Raw genomic sequence first — 22699 nt, forward strand, 5'->3', positions numbered from 1 at the left:
ACCCCAGAACAAAAAAATTCGCTTCCAACGAAGTCAACCTTGAACACAAAAAATTCCCTTTGAACGAAATCACCCGAGAACAAAAAAATTCGCTTCCAACGCAATCACCCTAGAGCACAAAAAATTCCCTTCCAACGAAATGACTCCAGGGCACAGAAAAAAGGCTTCCATCGAAAAGACCGGAGAACACAAAAAAATTCTCTTCCATCGATATAACCCTAGAAGACAAAAAATTCTTTTCCAACGAAAACTCCTGAGAACACAAAGATTCGCTTCCAAAGATATCATCCCAGAACACAAAAAATTCGCTTCCAACGAAATCACCCTAGAACATAAAAAATTGGCTTCCATCGAAATAACCACAGAAGACAAAAAATTCCCTTCTAACGAAATCACCCCAGAGCACAAAAATTCGCTTCCAACGAAATCACCCTAGAACATAAAAAATTCGCTTCCAACGAAATCACCCCAGAGCACAAAAAATTCACTGCCAAAGAAATGACTCCAGAGCACAGAAAACACGCTTCCAACGAAATGACCCTCTACTTAAAAAATTTGCTTCCTTCGAAAAACCGGAGAACACAAAAAATTTGCTTCCAACGAAATTACCCCAGAACAAAAAAAATTCGATTCCAACGTAATTACCCCAGAAAACAAAAAATGCGCTTCCAACGAAATCACCCTAGAACACAAAAAATTCCCTTTAAATGAAATCACACGAGAACACAAAAAATTCGTTTCCAACGAAATCACTCCAGAGCACCAAAAATTCTCTTCCAACCAAGTGACTCCAGAGCACAGAAAACAGGCTTCCAACAAAATGATCCCATACTTCAAAAATTTACTTCCATCGAAATCACCAGAGAACACAAAAAATTCGCTTGCAATGAAATTACCCCAGAAGACAAAAAATTCTTTTCCCATGAAATCTCCTGAGAACACAAATATTCGCTTCCAACAAAATCACACGAGAACACAAAAAATTCGCTTCTATCAAAATGAATCCAAGAAACAGAAAACACGCTTGCAACGAAATGACCCCCTACTTCAAAAATTTGCTTCCATCGAAAAGACCGGAGAACACAAAAAATTCTTTTCCAACGATATTACCCAGGAAGACAAAAAATTCTTTTCCAACGAAATCTCCTGAGAACACAAATATTCGATTCAAAAGATATCATCCCAGAGCACAAAAAATTCGCTTTCAACCAAATCACGCTAGAACACAAAAATTCCCTTTCAAGGAAATCTCTCGAGAACACAAAAATTCGCTTCCAACGAAATCACCGCAGAACACAAAAAATTCGCTTGCAACGAAATCTCCTGAGAACACAAATATTCACTTCCAACAAAATCACCCCAGAGCACTAAAAATTCGCTTCAAAAGAAATCACCCTAGAACACAAAAAATTCGCTTCCAACGAAATTACACAGAACACAAAAAAATCGCTTCCGACGAAATGACTCCAGAGCACAGAAAACACGCTTCCAAAGAAATGACCCCCTACTTCAAAAATTTGCTTCCATCGAAAAGACTGGAGAACACAAAAATTCTCTTCCAACGATATTACCCAGGAAGACAAAAAATTCTTTTCCAACGAAATCTCCTGATAACACAAATATTCGATTCAAAAGATATCATCCCAGAGCACAAAAAATTCGCTTTCAACCAAATCACGCTAGAACACAAAAATTCCCTTTCAACGAAATCTCCCGAGAACACAAAAATTCGCTTCCAACGAAATCACCGCAGAACACAAAAAATTCGCTTGCAACAAAATCTCCTGAGAACACAAATATTCACTTCCAACAAAATCACCCCAGAGCACAAAAAATTCGCTTCGAACGAAATGACTCCAGAGCACAGAAAACATGCCTCCAAAGAAATGACCCCCTACTACCAAAATTTGCTTCCATCGAAAAAACCTGAGAACACAAAAAATTGCCTTCCTGCGAGATTACCCCAAAAGACAAAAAATTCTTTTCCAACGAAATCTCCTGAGAACACAATTATTCGCTTCCAAATATATCATCCCAGAGCAGAAAAAATTCGCTTCCAAAGAAATCACCCGAGAACATAAAAAATTCGCTTTCAACGAAATGCCTCCAGAGCACAGAAAATACGCTTCCAATGAAATGACCCCAGAACACAAAAAATTCCCTTCCAACGAAATCACCCTAGAACATAAAAAAATCTCTTCCATCGAAATCACCACAGAAGACAAAAAATACGCTTCCAACCAAATCACCCCAGAGCACAAAAAATTCGCTTCCAATGAAATCAACCTAGAACATAAAAAATTCGCTTCCAACTAAATCACCAGAGAACACAAAATTCGGTTCCAACGAAATTACCCCAGAACACAAAAAATTCGCTTGCAACGAAATGACTCCAGAGCAAAGAAAACACGCTTCCAACGAAATGACCCCCTATTTCAATAATGTGCTTCCATCGAAAAAACCGGAGAACACAAAAAATTCGCTTCCAACGATATTATCCAGAACACAAAAAATTCGATTCCTACGAAATGACTCCAGGGCACAGAAAACACGCTTCCAACGAAATGACCCCATACTTCAAAAATTTGCTTCCATTGGAAAAACCCAAGAGCACAAAAAATTATATTCCAACGATATTACCCCAGAAGACAAAAAAATCTTTTCCAACGAAATCTCCTGAGAACACAAATATTCGCTTCCAACAAAATCACCCGAGAACACAAAAAATTCGCTTCCAACGATATTACCCCAGAAGACAAAAAATTCTTTTCCAAGGAAATCTCCTGAGAACACAAATATTGGCTTCCAATGAAATAACCCCAAAGAGAAAAAATTTGCTTTCAACGAAATTACCCCAGAACAGAAAAAATTTGCTTCCAACAAAATCACCCCAGACCACAGAAAATCCCTTCATTGAAATTAAATCAGAACACAATATATTCGCTTCGAACGAAATCAACCCAGAACACAAAATATTCACTTCCATCGAAATGATTCCAGAGCACAGAAAACACGCTTCCAACGAAATCACCCCATACTTCAAAAAATTCACTAACACGAAATCACCCCAGACCATGAAAAAAATCGTTTCCAACGAAATTACCCCAGAACACAAAATAATTCGCTTCCAACGAAACTACCCCAGAACACAAAAATTTCGCATCCATTGAAATGACTCCAGAGCACAGAAAACACGCTTCCAACGAAATCACCCCCTACTTCAAAAATTTGCTTCCATCGAAAAAACCGGAGAACACAAAAAATTCTCTTCCAACGATATTACTCCAGAAGACAAAAAATTCTTTTCAAAGGAAATCTCCTGAGAACACAAATATTCGCTTCCAATGAAATCACCCCAGAGCACAAAAAATCTCTTCTTTGAAATTACACCAGATCATAAAAAATTTGCTTTGAACGAAATCAACCCAGAACACAAAAAATTCACTTCCAACGAAATTACCCCCGAAAACAAAAAATTAGCTTCCAAAGGCATTTCCCCAGAACATAAAAAATTCGCTTCCCAGGAAATCAACCCAGACCACAAAAAATTCGCTTCCATTGAAATCAACCCAGACCACAAAAAATTCGCTTCCATCGAAATCACCCCAAAACACAAAAAATTTGCTTCCAACGAAATTACCCCAGAACACAAAAAATTCGCTTCCAATGAAATCACCCCAGAGCACAGAAAATTGGTTTCCAACAAAATCACCCCAGATCTCGAAAAATTCATTTCCAACGAAATCACACCAAAACAGAGAAAAACTCGCTCTTAACGAAATAACTCCAAAGGTCATAAAGCCCGCTTACTACCAAATTACCCCAAACACCAAAAATTCGCTCCCACCGAAATCAGCCCAGAACACAAAAAATTTGCGTCCAACGAAAGGACTCCAGAACACAGAAAACACGCTTCCAACGAAATCACCCCATACTTCAAAAAAATTGCTTCCAAAGAAATCACCCCTGACCACAAAAAATTCGCTTCCAAAAAAATCAACCCAGAAAACAAAAAATTCGCTTCAATCGAAATCACCCCAGTACACAAAAAATTAGCTTCGAACGAAATCAACCCAGAACACAAAAAATTTGCTTCCATGGAAATGACTCCAGAGCACAGAAAACACGCTTCCAACGAAATCACCCCATACTTCAAAAAATTCGCTAACAACGAAATCACCCCAGACCACAAAAAATTCATTTCCAACGAAATCACCCCAGAAAACAAAAAATTCGCTTCCAAAGAAATCACCCCAGAGCAGAAGAATTTCGCATCCATCGAAATGACTCCAGAGCACAAAAAACACGCTTCCAACGAAATCACCCCAGACCACCAAAAATTCGCTTCCAAAGAAATCACCCCAGAGCACAAAAAATTCGCTTTGAACGAAATGACTCCAGAGCACAGAAAACATGCCTCCAAAGAAATGACCCCCTACTACCAAAATTTGCTTCCATCGAAAAAACTGGAGAACACAAAATATTCACTTCCAAAGATATCATCCCTGAGCACAAAAACTTCGCTTCCAACGAAATCACCGGAGAACACAAAATATTCGGTTCCAACGAAATTACCCCAGAACACAAAAAATTCGCTTGCAACGAAATGACTCCAGAGCACAGAAAACACGCTTCCAACGAAATGATCCGATACTTCAAAAATTTGGTTCCATCGAAATCAACCAAGAACACAAAAAAATCGCTTGCAACAAAATTACCCCAGAAGACAAAAAATTCTTTTAGAACGAAATGTCATGAGAACACAAATATTCGCTTCCAATGAAATCACCTGAGAACACAAAAAATTCGCTTCCAACGAAAACACCCCAGAGCACAAAAAATTCGCTTCCAACGAAATCACCCCAGAGCACAAAAAATTTGGTTCCAACGAAATTACCCCAGAACACAAAAAATTCGCTTGCAACTAAATCTTCTCAGAACACATATATTTGCTTCCAACGAAATCACCCCAGAACACAAAAAATTCGCTTCCAACGAAATGACTCCAGAGCACAGAAAACACGCTTCCAACTAAATGCCCCCCTATTTCAATAATGTGCTTCCATCAAAAAAAACGAAGAACACAAAAAATTCATATCCAACGATATTACCGAGAACACAAAAAAATTCGCTTCCAACGAAGTGACTCCAGGGCACAGAAAACACGCTTCCATCGAAATGATCCCATACTTCAAAAATTTACTTCCATCGAAATCACCCGAGAACACAAATAATTCACTTGCAACGAAATTTCCCCAGAAGACAAAAAATTCTTTTCCAACGAAATCTCCTGAGAACACAAATGTTCGCTTCCAAAGATATCATCCCAGAGCAGAAAAATTCGCTTCCAATGAAATCACCTGAGAACACAAAAAATTCGCTTCCCAGGAAATCAACCCAGACCACAAAAAATTCGCTTCCATTGAAATCAACCCAGACCACAAAAAATTCGCTTCCATCGAAATCACCCAAAAACACAAAAAAAAATGCTTCCAACGAAATTACCCCAGAACACAAAAAAATTTGCTTCCAACGAAATCACCCCAGAGCACAAAAAATTCGCTGCAATCGAAATCACCCTAGAACACAAAAAATTCACTTTCAACGAAATCACCCGAGAACACAAAAAATTTGCTTCCAACGTAATTACCCCCGAACTAAAAAAATTTGCTCCCACCAAAATCACCTGGGAACACAAATAATTTGTGTCCAACGAAATTCCCCCAGAATAGAAAAAATTTACTTCCAACCAAATCAACTCAGAGCACAAAAATTCCCTTCCAACAAAATCACCCGAGAACACAAATATTGGCTTCCAATGAAATAACCCCAGAACAGAAAAAATTTGCTTCCAAAGAAATCACCCCAGAGCACAAAAAATTCCCTTCCAACGAAATCACCTTAGAACACAAAAAATTTGCTTTCAACGAAATTACCCCAGAACAGAAAAAATTTGCTTCCAACAAAATCACCCCAGACCACAGAAAATCCCTTCATTGAAATTAAATCAGAACACAATATATTCGCTTCGAACGAAATCAACCCAGAACACAAAATATTCACTTCCATCGAAATGATTCCAGAGCACAGAAAACACGCTTCCAACGAAATCACCCCATACTTCAAAAAAATTGCTTCCAAAGAAATCACCCCTGACCACAAAAAATTCGCTTCCAAAAAAATCAACCCAGAAAACAAAAAATTCGCTTCAATCGAAATCACCCCAGTACACAAAAAATTAGCTTCGAACGAAATCAACCCAGAACACAAAAAATTTGCTTCCATGGAAATGACTCCAGAGCACAGAAAACACGCTTCCAACGAAATCACCCCATACTTCAAAAAATTCGCTAACAACGAAATCACCCCAGACCACAAAAAATTCATTTCCAACGAAATCACCCCAGAAAACAAAAAATTCGCTTCCAAAGAAATCACCCCAGAGCAGAAGAATTTCGCATCCATCGAAATGACTCCAGAGCACAAAAAACACGCTTCCAACGAAATCACCCCAGACCACCAAAAATTCGCTTCCAAAGAAATCACCCCAGAGCACAAAAAATTCGCTTCCATCGAAATCACCCAAAAACACACAAAAAAATGCTTCCAACGAAATTACCCCAGAACACAAAAAAATTTGCTTCCAACGAAATCACCCCAGAGCACAAAAAATTCGCTGCAATCGAAATCACCCTAGAACACAAAAAATTCACTTTCAACGAAATCACCTGAGAACACAAAAAATTTGCTTCCAACGTAATTACCCCAGAACTAAAAAAATTTGCTCCCACCAAAATCACCTGGGAACACAAATAATTTGCGTCCAACGAAATTCCCCCAGAATAGAAAAAATTTACTTCCAACCAAATCAACCCAGAGCACAAAAATTCCCTTCCAACAAAATCACCCGAGAACACAAATATTGGCTTCCAATGAAATAACCCCAGAACAGAAAAAATTTGCTTCCAAAGAAATCACCCCAGAGCACAAAAAATTCCCTTCCAACGAAATCACCTTAGAACACAAAAAATTTGCTTTCAACGAAATTACCCCAGAACAGAAAAAATTTGCTTCCAACAAAATCACCCCAGACCACAGAAAATCCCTTCATTGAAATTAAATCAGAACACAATATATTCGCTTCGAACGAAATCAACCCAGAACACAAAATATTCACTTCCATCGAAATGATTCCAGAGCACAGAAAACACGCTTCCAACGAAATCACCCCATACTTCAAAAAATTCACTAACACGAAATCACCCCAGACCATGAAAAAATTCGTTTCCAACGAAATTACCCCAGAACACAAAATAATTCGCTTCCAACGAAACTACCCCAGAACACAAAAATTTCGCATCCATTGAAATGACTCCAGAGCACAGAAAACACGCTTCCAACGAAATCACCCCCTACTTCAAAAATTTGCTTCCATCGAAAAAACCGGAGAACACAAAAAATTCTCTTCCAACGATATTACTCCAGAAGACAAAAAATTCTTTTCAAAGGAAATCTCCTGAGAACACAAATATTCGCTTCCAACGAAATCACCCCAGAGCACAAAAAATCTCTTCTTTGAAATTACACCAGATCATAAAAAATTTGCTTTGAACGAAATCAACCCAGAACACAAAAAATTCACTTCCAACGAAATTACCCCCGAAAACAAAAAATTAGCTTCCAAAGGCATTTCCCCAGAACATAAAAAATTCGCTTCCCAGGAAATCAACCCAGACCACAAAAAATTCGCTTCCATTGAAATCAACCCAGACCACAAAAAATTCGCTTCCATCGAAATCACCCCAAAACACAAAAAATTTGCTTCCAACGAAATTACCCCAGAACACAAAAAATTCGCTTCCAATGAAATCACCCCAGAGCACAGAAAATTGGTTTCCAACAAAATCACCCCAGATCTCGAAAAATTCATTTCCAACGAAATCACACCAGAACAGAGAAAAACTCGCTCTTAACGAAATAACTCCAAAGGTCATAAAGCCCGCTTACTACAAAATTACCCCAAACACCAAAAATTCGCTTCCACCGAAATCAGCCCAGAACACAAAAAATTTGCGTCCAACGAAAGGACTCCAGAACACAGAAAACACGCTTCCAACGAAATCACCCCATACTTCAAAAAAATTGCTTCCAAAGAAATCACCCCTGACCACAAAAAATTCGCTTCCAAAAAAATCAACCCAGAAAACAAAAAATTCGCTTCAATCGAAATCACCCCAGTACACAAAAAATTAGCTTCGAACGAAATCAACCCAGAACACAAAAAATTTGCTTCCATGGAAATGACTCCAGAGCACAGAAAACACGCTTCCAACGAAATCACCCCATACTTCAAAAAATTCGCTAACAACGAAATCACCCCAGACCACAAAAAATTCATTTCCAACGAAATCACCCCAGAAAACAAAAAATTCGCTTCCAAAAAAATCACCCTAGAACACAAAAAATTCGCTTCCAACGAAATCAGCCCAGAGCAGAAGAATTTCGCATCCATCGAAATGACTCCAGAGCACAGAAAACACGCTTCCAACGAAATCACCCCAGACCACCAAAAATTTGCTTCCAAAGAAATCACCCCAGAACACAAAAAATTCGCTTCCAACGATATCACCCCGATCACAAAAACTTCATTTCCAACGAAATCAACCCAGATCACAAGAAATTTGCTTCCATCGAAATCACCCGAGAACATAGAAAATTCGCTTCCAACGAAATCACCCCAGATCACAAAAACATCATTTCCAAAGAAATTACACCAGAACAGAGAAAAATTGGCTTCTAACTAAATGACTTCAAAGGACATAAAACCCGCTTCCAAAGACATTAACCCAGAGCACAAAAAAATTCCCTTCCAACAAAATCACCAGAGAACAAAAATATTGGCTTCCAAAGAAATTACTCCAGAACAGAAAAAATTTGCTTCCAACAAAATCACCTCAGAGCACAAAAAATTCCCTTCCAACAAAATCACCCAAGAACACAAATATTGGCTTGCCAAGAAATGACCCCAGAACGGAAAAAATTTGCTTCCATCGAAATCACCCCAGAACACAAAAAATTCGCCTCCAAAGAAATTACCCAAGAACACATAAAAATTGCTTCCAAAGAAATCACCCCAGACACAAAAATTCGCTTCCAAAAAAATTACTCCAGAACACAGAAAACAGGCTTCCAACGAAATCACCCCAGAACACAAAAAATTCGCTTCCAATGAAATCACCCTAGAACACAAAAAATTCGCTTCTAATGAAATTACCCCAGAACACAAAAAATTCGCTTGCACTGAAATCTCCTGAGAACACAAATATTCGCTTCCAAAGAAATCAACACAGAACACAAAATATTCGCTTCCATCAAAATCACCCCAGAACACAAAAAAAATTCGCATCCAACAAAATTACCCCAGAACGCAAGAAATTCGCTTCCAACGAAATCACAGCAAAGCACAAAAAAATCGCTTCCAACGAAATGTCCCCATAATTCAAAAATTTGCTTCCAACGAAATCACCCTAGAACACAAAAAATTCGCTTCCAATGAAATTACCCCAGAACACAAAAAATTCGCTTGCACCAAAATCTCCTGAGAACACAAATATTCGCTTCCAAAGAAATCAACACAGAACACAAAATAATTTGCTTCCAACGAAACTACCCCAGAACACAAAAATTTCGCTTCCAATGAAATCACCCCTGAACACAAAAAATTAGCTTCCAACGAAATGACCCCCTACTTCAAAAATTTTCTTCCATCGAAAAAACCGGAGAACCCAAAAAAGTTCACTTCCAGCGAAAATACCCCAGAGCACAAAAAATTCGCTTCCAACGAAATCACCCTAAAGCAAAAAAAAATTCACTTTCAACGAAATCACCTGAGAACAAAAAAATTGGCGTCCAACAAAATTACCCCAGAATAGAAAAAATTTACTTCCAACCAAATCAAACCAGAGCACAAAAAATTCCCTTCCAACAAAATCACCCGAGAACAAAAATATTGGCTTCCAAAGAAATTACCCCAAAACAGAAAAAAATTTGCTTCCAATGAAATTATCCCAGAAAACAAATATTTGTTTCCAACTTAATAAACCCAGAACACAGAAAATTCGCTTCCATCGAAATCACTCGAGAACAGAAAAATTCGCTTCCAACAAAATTACCCCAGAACACAAAAACATTCGCTTCCAAAGAAATCACCCTAGAGCACAAAAAAAATTCTTTTCCAACGAAATCACACCAGAACAGAGAAATATTCTCTTCTAACGAAATGACTCCAAAGGACATAAAACCTGCTTCCAACGAAATTACACCAGAACACCAAAAATTTGCCTCCAACAAAATTACCCCAGAACACCAAAAATTCTCTTCCACCGAAATCAGCCCAGAACACAAAAAATTAGCTTCGAACGAAATCAACCCAGAACACAAAAAATTCGCTTCCATCGAAGATTCCAGAGCACAGAAAACACGCTTCCAACAAAATCACCCCATACTTCAAAAAACACGCTTCCAACAAAATCACCCCATACTTCAAAAAATTAGCTTCCAATGAAATCACCCCAGAAAACAAAAACTTCGTTTCCAATGAAATCACCCCAGATCACAAAACTTCATTTCCAAAGAAATCACAACAGAACAGAGAAAAATTCGCTTCTAACTAAATGACTCCAAAGGACATAAAATTCGCTTCCAAAGATATTACCCCAGAACACAAAAAATTCGCTTATAAGGAAATCAACTGGGAAAACAAATATTAGCTTCCAACGAAATCACCCTAGAACATAAAAAATTCGCTTCCAATGAAATGACTCCAGAGCGCAGAAAACAAGCTTCCAAAGAAATGACCCCCTACTTCAAAAATTTGCTTCCATCGAAAAAACTGGAGAACACAAAATATTCACTTTCAAAGATATCATCCCTGAGCACAAAAACTTCGCTTCCAACACAATTACTCTAGAACACAAATATTCGCATCCAACGAAATCACCCCAGAACGCAAAACATTAGCTTCCAACGAAATTACCCCAGAACAGAAAAAATTTGCTTCCAAAGAAATTACCCCAGAATACAAAAAATTCGCTTCCAACAAAATCTCCGCAGAGCACAGAAAAAATTGCTTCCAACGAAATCCCCCTAGAACTCAAAAATTCGCTTCCCACAAAATCACCCCAGAACACAAAAAAATTTGTTTGCAAAGAAATGACTCGAGAGCACAGAAAACACGCTTCCAACGAAATGACCCCATACTTCAAAAATTTGCTTCCATCGAAATCACCCGAGAACACAAAAAATTCGATTCCACTGAAATCGCCCCAGAACACAAAAAAATTTGCTTCCAGAGAAATGACTCAAGAAAACAGAAAACATGCTTCCAACGAAATCACCCCAGAACACAAAAATTCGTTCCAAAAAAAATTACTCCAGAACACAGAAAACAGGTTTCCAACGAAATCAACCCAGAACACAAAAAATTCGCTTCCAACGAAATCACCCTAGAACACAAAAAATTCGCTTCCATCGAAATCACCACAGAACACAAAAAATTCGCTTGCACCGAAATCTCCTGAGAACACAAATATTCGCTTCCAAAGAAATCAACACAGAACACAAAATATTCGCTTCCATCAAAATCACCCCAGAACACAAAAAAAATTCGCATCCAACAAAATTACCCCAGAACACAAGAAATTCGCTTCCAACGAAATCACAGCAAAGCACAAAAAAATCGCTTCCAACGAAATGTCCCCATAATTCAAAAATTTGCTTCCAACGAAATCACCCTAGAACACAAAAAATTCGCTTCCAACGAAATTACCCCAGAACACAAAACATTCGCTTGCACCGAAATCTCCTGAGAACACAAATATTCGCTTCCAAAGAAATCAACAGAGAACACAAAATAATTTGCTTCCAAAGAAACTACCCCAGAACAAAAAAATTTCGCTTCAAATGAAATCACCCCTGAACACAAAAAATTAGCTTCCAACGAAATGACCCCCTTCTTCAAAAATTTTCTTCCATCGAAAAAACCGGAGAACCCAAAAAAGTTCGCTTCCAACGAAATTACCCAAGAACACAAAAAATTTGCTTTCAACGAAATCTCCTGAGAACACAAATATTCGCTACCAAAGAAATCACCCCAGAGCACAAAAAATTAGCTTCCAACGAAATGACCCCCTACTTCAAAAATTTGCTTCCATCGAAATCACCCGAGAACACAAAAAATTCGATTCAACTGAAATCACCCCAGAACACAAAAAATTTGCTTCCAGAGAAATGACTCCAGAAAACAGAAAACATGCTTCCAACGATATCACCCCAGAACACAAAAAATTCGCTTCCAAAGAAATTACGTCAGAACACAAAAAATTTGCTTCCATCAAAATCACCCCAGAACAGAAAAAATTCGCTTCCAACGAAATTACCCAAGAACAGAAAAAATTTGCTTCCAACAAAATCACCCAAAGCACAAAAAATTTTTTTCCAAAGAAATCACACTAGAATACAAAAATTTTGCTTGCAATGAAATCTTCTGAGAATACAAATATTCGCTTCCTACGAAATCACCTCAGAGTACAAAAAATTCATTTCCAACGAAATGACTCTAGATCCCAGAAAGCATGCTTCCAAGGAAATGACCCCATACTTCAAAAATTTGCTTCCATCGAAATCACCCCAGAACACAAAAAATTCGCTTCAAACGAAATTACCCCAGAATAGAAATAATTTACTTCCAACCGAATCAACCCAGATCAAAAAAATTCACTTCCCACGAAATCACCCCAGAACACAAAAAATTCGCTTCCAATGATATCACCCCAGAAAACAAAATTTCGCGTCCAACAAAAAAACTCCAGAGCACAGAAAACAGGCTTCCAACGAAATCACCCCATACTACAAAAAATTTGCTTCTAATGAAATCATCCCAGAGTACAAAAAATTCGCTTCCAACAAAATCATGCTAGAACATAAAAAATACGCTTCCATGGAAATCACCCAAGAACACAAAAGATTTGCTTCCTACGAAATCACACCAGAGTACAAAAAATTCGATTCCAACGAAATAACTCTAGATCCCAGAAAGCATGCTTCCAAGGAAATGACCCCATACTTCAAAAATTTGCTTCCATCAAGATCACCAAGAACATAAAAATTCGCTTCCAACGAAATCACCCCAGAACACAAAAAATTCGCTTCCAGCGAAATTACCCCAGAATAGAAACAATTTACTTCCAACCAAATCAACCCAGATCACAAAAAATTCACTTCCAACGAAATCACCCGAGAACACAAATATTGGCTTCCAACGAAATGAGTCCAGAGCACAGAAAACACGCTTCCAACGAAATGACCCCCTACTTCAAAAATTTGCTTCCATCGAAAAAACCTGAGAACACAAAAAATTTGCTTCCAACAAAATCACCCTAGAACACAAAAAATTCGCTTCCAAAAAAATCACACCTGAAAACAAAAAATTCGCTTCCAACAAAATCTCCTGAGAACACAATTATTCGCTTCCAAAGAAATCACCACAGAGCACAAAAAATTCGCTTACATCGAAATCACTCGAGAACATAAAAAATTTGCTTCCAACGAAATGACTCCAGAGCACAGAAAACACGCTTCAAACGACATGACAACACACTTCAAAAATTTGTTTCCATCGAAATCACCTGAGAACACAAAAAACTCGCTACAAACTAAATTACCCCAGAACACAAAAAATTCGTTTAAACAAAATCACCACCGAACACAAAAAATTCGCTTCCAACGAAATGACTCCACAGCACATGAAATACGCTTCCAACGAAATGACCCCCAACTTCAAAAATTTGCTTCCATCGAAAAAACCGGAGAACACAAAAAATTCGATACCAACGAAACAACCCTAGAACACAAAAAATTCGGTTCCAACGAAATTACCCCAGAACACAAAAAATTCACTTGCAACGAAATCTTCTGAGAACACATATATTTGCTTCCAACGAAATCACCCCAGAACACAAAAAATTTGCTACCAAAGAAATGATTCCAGAGAACAGAAAAAACGCTTCCAACGATATCACCCTATACTTCAAAAAAATTCGCTTCCAATGAAATCTCCCCAGAACACAAAAAATTTGCTTCCAAAGAAATGACTCCAGAGAAGAGAAAACAAGCTTCCAACGAAATCACCCAATACTTCAAAAAAATTCGCTTCTAACGAAATCACCCCAGAACACAAAAATTTTCCTTCGAAAGAAATGACTATAGAGTCATGCTTCCAAAGAAATCACGCCAAAACACAAAAAAATTCGCTTCCAAGGAAATCTCCTGAGAACACAAATATTCGCTTCCAAAGAAATCAGCCCAGCGCACAAAAAATTCCTTTCCAACGAAATCACCCTAGAACAAAAAAATTCCCTTTCAACAAAATTACCTGAGAACACAAAAAGTTCGGGTCCAAAGAAATTACTCCAGAATAGAAAAAATTTACTTCCAACAGAATCAACCCAGAGCACAAAAAATTCCCTTAAAACAAAACCACCCAAGAACACAAATATTGGCTTCCAACGAAATTACCCCAGAACACAAAAATTTCGCTTCCAACAAATCACCCCAGAACACAAAAAATTTGCTTCCAACGAAATGACACCATAGCACATGAAACACGCTTCCAACAAAATTACCCCAGAACAGAAAAAATTCATTTCTATCGTAATCACCCCAGAGCACAAAATATTCATTCCTAACGAAATCACAGCAGAACACAAAAAATTTGCTTACAACGAAATCAACCCAAAACACAAAAGATTCGCTTCCATCGAAATCACCCGAGAACAAAAAAAATGGCTTCCAATGAAATCACCCCAGAACACAAAATATTCGCTTCCAACGTAATCACCCCAGTGCACAAAAAATTCACTTCCAACGAAATGACTCCAGAGCACAGAAAACACGCTTCCAACGAAATCGACCCAGAAAACAAAAAATTCGCTTCGAAAGTAATTACCCCAGAAAACAAAAAATTCGCTTCTATCGAAAAAAACGGAGAACACAAAAAATTCGCTTCCAGCGAAATTACCCCAGAACAAAAAAAAATTCGCTTGCGACTAAATCTCCTGAGAACACAAATATTTGCTTCCAATTAAATCACCCCAGAGCACAAAAAAATTCGCTTCCAACCAAATAACTCCAGAGCACAGAAAACACGTTTCCAATGAAATGACCCCCTACTTCAAAAATTTGCTTCCATCGAAAAAACCGGAGAACAAAAAAAATTCACTTCCAACAAAATTACCCCAGAACACAAAAAATTCGCTTCCAAAGAAATGACTCCATAGCACAGAAAACACGCTTCCAACGAAATGACCACCTACTTAAAAAATTTGCTTCCATCAAAAAAAACGGAGAACACAAAAATATCGCTTCCAACGAATTTACCCCAGAACACAAAAAATTAGCTTGCGACGAAATCTTCTGAGAACACAAATATTCGCTTCCAACGAAATCACCCCAGAGCACAAAAAATCGCTTCCAATGAAATGACTCCAGAGCACAGAAAACATGCTTGCAACGAAATGACCCAATACTTCAAAAATTTGCTTCCATCGAAATCACCCGAGAACACAAAAAATTCGCTTCCAATGAAATTACTCCAGAACACAAAAAATTCACTTCCACCGAAATCACCGAACAACACAAAAAATTCGCTTCCAAAGAAATGACTCCAGAGCACAGAAAACAAGCTTCCAAAGAAATGACCCCATACTTGAAAAATTTGCTTCCATCGAAATCACCTGAGAACACAAAAAATTCGCTTCCAACGAAATTACCACAGAATACAAAAAATTCGCTTCCAACTAAATCGCCTGAGAACACAAATATTTGCTTCCAAAGAAATCACCCCAGAGCACAAAAAATTCGCTTCCAAAGAAATCACAAAAGAACACAAAAAATTCGCTTCCAAAGAAATCACCCGAGAACCCAAAAAATTCGCGTCCAAAGAAATTACCCCTGAATAGAAAAAATTTACTTCCAACCAAATCAACCCAGAGCACAAAAAATTCCCTTCCAACAAAACCACCCGAGAACACAAATATTGGCTTCCCACGAAATTACCCCAGAACGGAAAAAGTTTGCTTCCATCAAAATCACCCCAGAACACAAAAAATTCGCTTCCAAAGAAATCACCCCAGAACACAAAAATTTCCCTTCCAACGAAGTGATTCTAGAACACAGAAAACACGCTCCAAAGAAATCACCCCAGAACAAAAAAATTCGCTTCCAACGAAATCTACCCAGAACACAAAAAATTTCCTTCTGTCGAAATCACCCAAGAACTGAAAAAATTTGCTTCCAACAAAATTACCCCAGAACACAAAAAAATTCGCTTCCAACAAAATCACCATGGAACACAAATATTCGCTTCCAACGAAATCACCCCAGAAAGCAAAACATTAGCTTCCAACGAAATTACCCCAGAACAGAAAATATTCGCTTCCAACGAAATTACCCCAGAACACAAGATATTCGCTTCCAACGAAATCACCCCAAAGCACAAAAAAAATTCGCTTTCAACGAAATGACCCTATACTTCAAAAATTTGCTTCCATCGAAAAAAACGGAGAACACAAAAAATTCACTTCCAACGAAATTACCCCAGAACACAAAAAATTCGCGTGCAACGAAATCTCCTGAGAAGACAAATATTCGTTCCAAAGAAATCACCCCAAAGCACAAAAAATTCCCTTCTAACGAAATGAACCCATATTTCAAAAATTTGCTTCCATCGAAATCACCTGAGAACACGAAAAATTCGATTCCAACAAAAATGCCCCAGAACACAAAAAATTCTCTTCCAACAAAATCAACCCAGCACACAAAATATTCGCTTCCATAGAAATCACCCCAGAACACAAAAAGTTCGCTTCCAAAGAAATCACTCCAAAACACAAAAAAATCGCTTCCAATGAAATGACTCCAGAGCACAGAAAACACGATTCCAACGAAATCACTCGAAAACACAAAACATTCTCTTCCAACGTAATTACATCAGAACACGAAAAATTTGCTTCCAACAAAATCAAGCCAGAACACAAAAAATTTGCTTCCCTCGAAATCACCCGAGAACAGAAAAAATTCGCTTCCAACGAAATCACAAAAGAAGACAAAAAATTCGCTTCCAAAGAAATCACCCGAGAACACAAATATTAGCTTCCCACGAAATTACCCCAGAACGGAAAAGGTGTGCTTCCATCGAAAACACCCCAGAACACAAAAAATTCCCTTCCAAAGAAATCACCCTAGAACACAAAAATTTCCCTTCGAACGAAGTGATTCCAGAACACAGAAAACACGCTTCCAACGAAATCACCCCAGAACACAAAAAATTCGCTTCCAACGAAATCAACACAGAACACAAAAAATTTGCTTCTGTCGAAATCATCCAAGAACAGAAAAAATTTGCTTCCAACAAAATTACCCCAGAACACAAAAAAATTCGCTTCCAATGAAATCACCTGGGAACACAAATATTCGCTTCCAACGAAATCACCCTAGAACATAAAAAATTCGCTTCCATCAAATTAACCCAAGAACACAAAAAATTCGCTTCCAACGAAATTGCCCCAGAACACAAGATATTCGCTTCCAACGAAATCACCCCAAAGCACAAAAAAATTCGCTTTCAACGAAATGACCCCCTAATTCAAAATTTGCTTCCATCGAAAAAAACGGAGAACACAAAAAATTTGCTTCCCACGAAATTACCCCAGAACACAAAAAATTCGCTTGCAACAAAATCTCCAGAGAAGACAAATATTCATTACAAAGAAATCACCCCAAAGCACAAAAAATTCTCTTCCAAAAAAATCAAACCAGCACACAAAATATTCGCTTCCATCGAAATCACCCCAGAACACAAAAAATTAGCTTTCAAAGAAATTAACCCAGAACACAAAAATTCTCTTCCAACAAAATCACCCCAGAACACAAAAAATTCGCTTCCAAAGAAATCACCCCAAAACACACAAAAAAAATCACTTCCAATGAAATGACTCCAGAGCACAGAAAACACGCTTCCAACGAAATCACCCCAAAACACAAAACATTCTCTTCCAACGTAATTACATCAGAACACAAAAAATTTGCTTCCCTCGAAATCACCCGAGAACAGAAAAAATTCGCTTCCAACGAAATCACAAAAGAACACAAAAAATTTGCTTCCAAAGAAATCACCCGAGAACACAAAATTTCGCGTCCAACGAAATTACCCCAGAATAGAAAAAATTTACTTCAAAAAAAAATCAACCCAGATCATAAAAAATTCCCTTCCAACAAAATCACCCGAGAACACAAATATTGGCTTCCCACAAAATTACCCCAGAACGGAAAAAGTTTGCTTCCATCGAAATCACCCCAGAACACAAAAAATTTGCTTCCACCGAAATGACTCCAGAGCACAGAAAAAACGCTTCCAACAAAATGACCCCCTACTTCAACAATTTGCTTCCATGGAAAAACCGGAAAACACAAAAAATTCTCTTCCAACGAAATCAACCCAGAACACAAAAAATTTGCTTCTGTCGAAATCACCCAAGAACAGAAAAAATTTGCTTCCAACAAAATTACCCCAGAACACAAAACATTCACTTCCAACGAAATCACCGGGGAACACACACATTCGCTTCCATCGAAACCACCCCAGAACACAAAAAATTCGCTTCCAACAAAATTACCCCAGAAGACAAGAAATTCGCTTCCAATTAAATCACCCCAAAATACAAAAAATTCGCTTACAACGAAATCACCCTAAAACACAAAAAATTCGCTTTCAACCAAATCACCCGAGAACACAAAAAATTCGATTCCTAGGAAATCACACCAGAGCACAAAAATTCCCTTCCAACAAAATCACTCGAAAACACAAATATAGACTTCCAAAGAAATTACCCCAGAACACAAAAAATTCGCTTCCAACGAAATCACCCCAGAGCACAAAAAATTCGCTTCCAACGAAACGAATCCAGAGCACAGAAAACACGCTTCCAACGAAATGACCCCCTACTTGAAAAATTTGCTTCCATTGAAATCACCAGAGAACACAAAAAATTCGCTTCCAACGAATTACCCCAGAACACAAAAAAATTTGCTTGCAACGAAATCTCCTGAGAAGACAAATATTCGCTTCCAACAAAATCACCCCAGAGCACAAAAAATTCGCTTCCAACGAAATCACCCCAGAACACAAAAAATTCGCTTCCAACGAAATCACCCCAGAACACAAAAAATTAGCTTCCAGCGAAACGACTCCAGAGCACAGAAAACACGCCTCCAACGAAATGACCCCCTACTTGAAAAATTTGCTTCCACCGAAATCACCAGAGAACACAAAAAATTCGCTGCCAACAAAATCAGCCCAAAACACAAAAAATTCGCTTCCAACAAAATCACCAGGGAACACAAACATTCGCTTACAACAAAATCACCCCAGAGCACAAAAAATTCGCTTCCCAGGAAATCACCCAGAACAAAAAAATTTGCTTCCAAAGAAATTACCCCAGGACACAAAAATTCACTTCCAACGAAATCACCCCAGAACACAAAAAAAATCCCTTCCAAAGAAATGACTCCAGAGCACAGAAAACATGCTTCCAATGAAATGACCCCCTACTTCAAAAATTTGCTTCCAACGAAATAACTCCAGAACACACAAAATTCGCTTCCAACGAAATCACCCTAGAACACAAAAATTTCGCTTTCAAAGAAATGACTCCATAACACTGAAAAAACGCTTCCAACGAAATCAACCTAGAACACAAAAAATTCGCTTCCAACGAAATACCCCAAGAACACAAAAAATTCGCTTCCAACGCAACTACCCCAGAACACAAGAAATTCGCTTCCAACGAAATCACCCCAAAGCACAAAAAAATTTGCTTCCAACCAAATCACCTGAGAACACAAAAAATTCGCTTCCAAGGAAATCACCCCAGAGCACAAAAAATGCGATTCCAAAGAAATCACCTTGGAACATAAATTTACGCTTCCATCGAAATCACCCCAGAACACAAAAAATTCGCTTCCAACGAAATTACTCAGGAACACAAATATTCGCTTCCAATGAAATCACTCCAGAGCACAAAAAAATTCGCTTCCAAAGAAATTACCCCAGATCACAAGAAATTCGCTTCCAACGAAATCACCCAAGAGCACAAACTATTTGCTTCCAACGAAATTACCCCATACTTCAAAAATTTGCTTCCATCGAAATCACCTAAGAACACAAAAAATTCGCTTCCAATGAAATTACCCCAGAACACAAAAATTTCGCTTCCAACGAAATGACTCCATAACACTGAAAAAATGCTTCCAACGAAATCACCCGAGAACACAAAAAATTCGCTTCCAACGAAATTACCCCAGAACACAAGAAATTCGCTTCCAACGAAATCACCCCAAACCACAAAAAAATTGCTTCCAACCAAATCACCTAAGGACACAAAAAATTCGCTTCCAAGGAATTCACCCCAGAGCACAAAAAATGCGCTTCCAAAGAAATCACCCTAGAACATAAATTTTCGCTTCCATTGAAATCACCCCAGAAAACAAAAAATTCACTTGCAATGAAATCTCCTGAGAACACAAATATTCGCTTCCAAAGAAATCACCCAAAGCACAAAAAATTCACTTCCAACAAAATCACCCCAGAACACAAAAAATTCGCTTCCAACAAAACGACTCCAGAGCACAGAAAACACGCTTCCAATGAAATGACCCCAGAACACAAAAAATTCGCTTCCAACAAAATTACTAAGGAACACAAATATTCGCTTCCAATGAAATCACTCCAGAGCACAAAAAATTCGCTTCCAAAGAAATCACCCCAAAACACAAAAAATCGCTTCCAATGAAATGACTCCAGAGCACAGAAAACACGCTTCCAACGAAATCACCCCGAAACACAAAAAATTTGCTTCCCTCGAAATCACCCGAGAACAGAAAAAATTCGCTTCCAACGAAATCAACCGGAAACACAAATATTAGCTTCCAACGAAATCATCCTAAAACACAAAAAATTGGCTTCCAACTAAATGACTCCAGAGCACAGAAAACACGCTTCCAACGAAATGACCCCCTACTTCAAAAATTTGCTTCCATCGAAAAAACCAGAGAACACAAAACATTAGCTTCCAAAGAAATTACCCCAAAACAAAAAAATTCGCTTCCAAAGAAATTACCCCAGAACACCAAAAATTCGCTTCCAAAGAAATCTCCAGAGAACACAAATATTCGCTTCCAAAGAAATCACACAGATCACAAAAAATGCGCTTCAAACCAAATCACCCCAGAACACAAATATTCGCTTCCAACGAAATCAACCCAGAACGCAAAACATTAGCTTCCCACGAAATTACCCCAGAAGAGAAATATTTGCTTCCAAAGAAATTACCCCAGAATAGAAAAAAATCGCTTCCAAAAAATCCCCACAGAACACAAAAAAATTACTTCCAATGAAATCACCCTAGAATACAAAAAATTCGATTCCAACAAAATCACCCCAGAACACAAAAAATTTGCTTCCAAAAAATGACTCCAGAGCAGAGAAATCACACTTCCAACGAAATCAACTCATACTTCAAAAAAAATTCGCTTCCAACAAAATTGCCCCATGACACAAAAAATTCGCTTCCAAAGAAATCACCCCAGAACACAAAAAATTCACTTCCAACGAAATGACTCCAGAGCACAGAAAAAACAGTTCCAACGAAATGACCCCCTACTTCAAAAATTTGCTTCCACCAAAAAAACCTGAGAACACAAAAAATTCTCTTCCAACCACATCATCCCAGAACCCAAAAAATTTGCTTCCATTGAAATCACCCGAGAACAGAAAAAATTCGCTTCTAACTACATGACCCATACTTCAAAAATTTGCTTCCATCGAAATCACCTGAGAACATAAAAAATTCGCTTCCAATGAAATTACCCCAGAACACAAAAAATTCGCTACCAACGAAATGACTCCAGAGCACAGAAATCACGCTTTCAACGAAATGACCCCCTACTTAAAAAATATGCTTCCGTCGAAAAAACCAGAGAACACAAAAAATTCGCTTCCAAAGAAATTACCCCAGAACACAAAAATTGCTTGCAACAAAATCTCCTTAGAACACAAATATTCGCTTCCAAGGAAATCACCCCAGAACACAAAAAATTCGCTTCCAACGAAATGACTACAGAGCAAAGAAAACACGCTTCCAACGAAATTACCCCAGAATAGAAATAATTTACTTCGAACCAAATCAACTCAGAGCACAAAAAATTCCCTTCTAACAAAATCACCCGAGAACACAAATATTGGTGTCCAACGAAATTACCCCAGAACAGAAAAAATTTGGTTCCGTCGAAATCACCCCAGAAGACAAAAAATTCGCTTCCAACGAAATCACCGCAGAGCACAAAAAATTCGCTTCCAACGAAACGACTCCAGAACACAGAAAACACACTTCCAACGAAATGACCACCTACTTGAAAAATTTGTTTCCATCGAAATCACCAGAGAACACAAATAATTCGATTCCAAGGAAATCAGCCCAGAGCACAAAAATTCCCTTCCAACAAAATCACTCGAAAACACAAATATAGACTTCCAAAGAAATTACCCCAGAACACAAAAATTCGCTTCCAATGAAATCACCCCAGA

Source organism: Meriones unguiculatus, chromosome 5, assembly GCF_030254825.1.
Source record: "Meriones unguiculatus strain TT.TT164.6M chromosome 5, Bangor_MerUng_6.1, whole genome shotgun sequence".
Lineage (NCBI taxonomy): Eukaryota > Metazoa > Chordata > Mammalia > Rodentia > Muridae > Meriones > Meriones unguiculatus.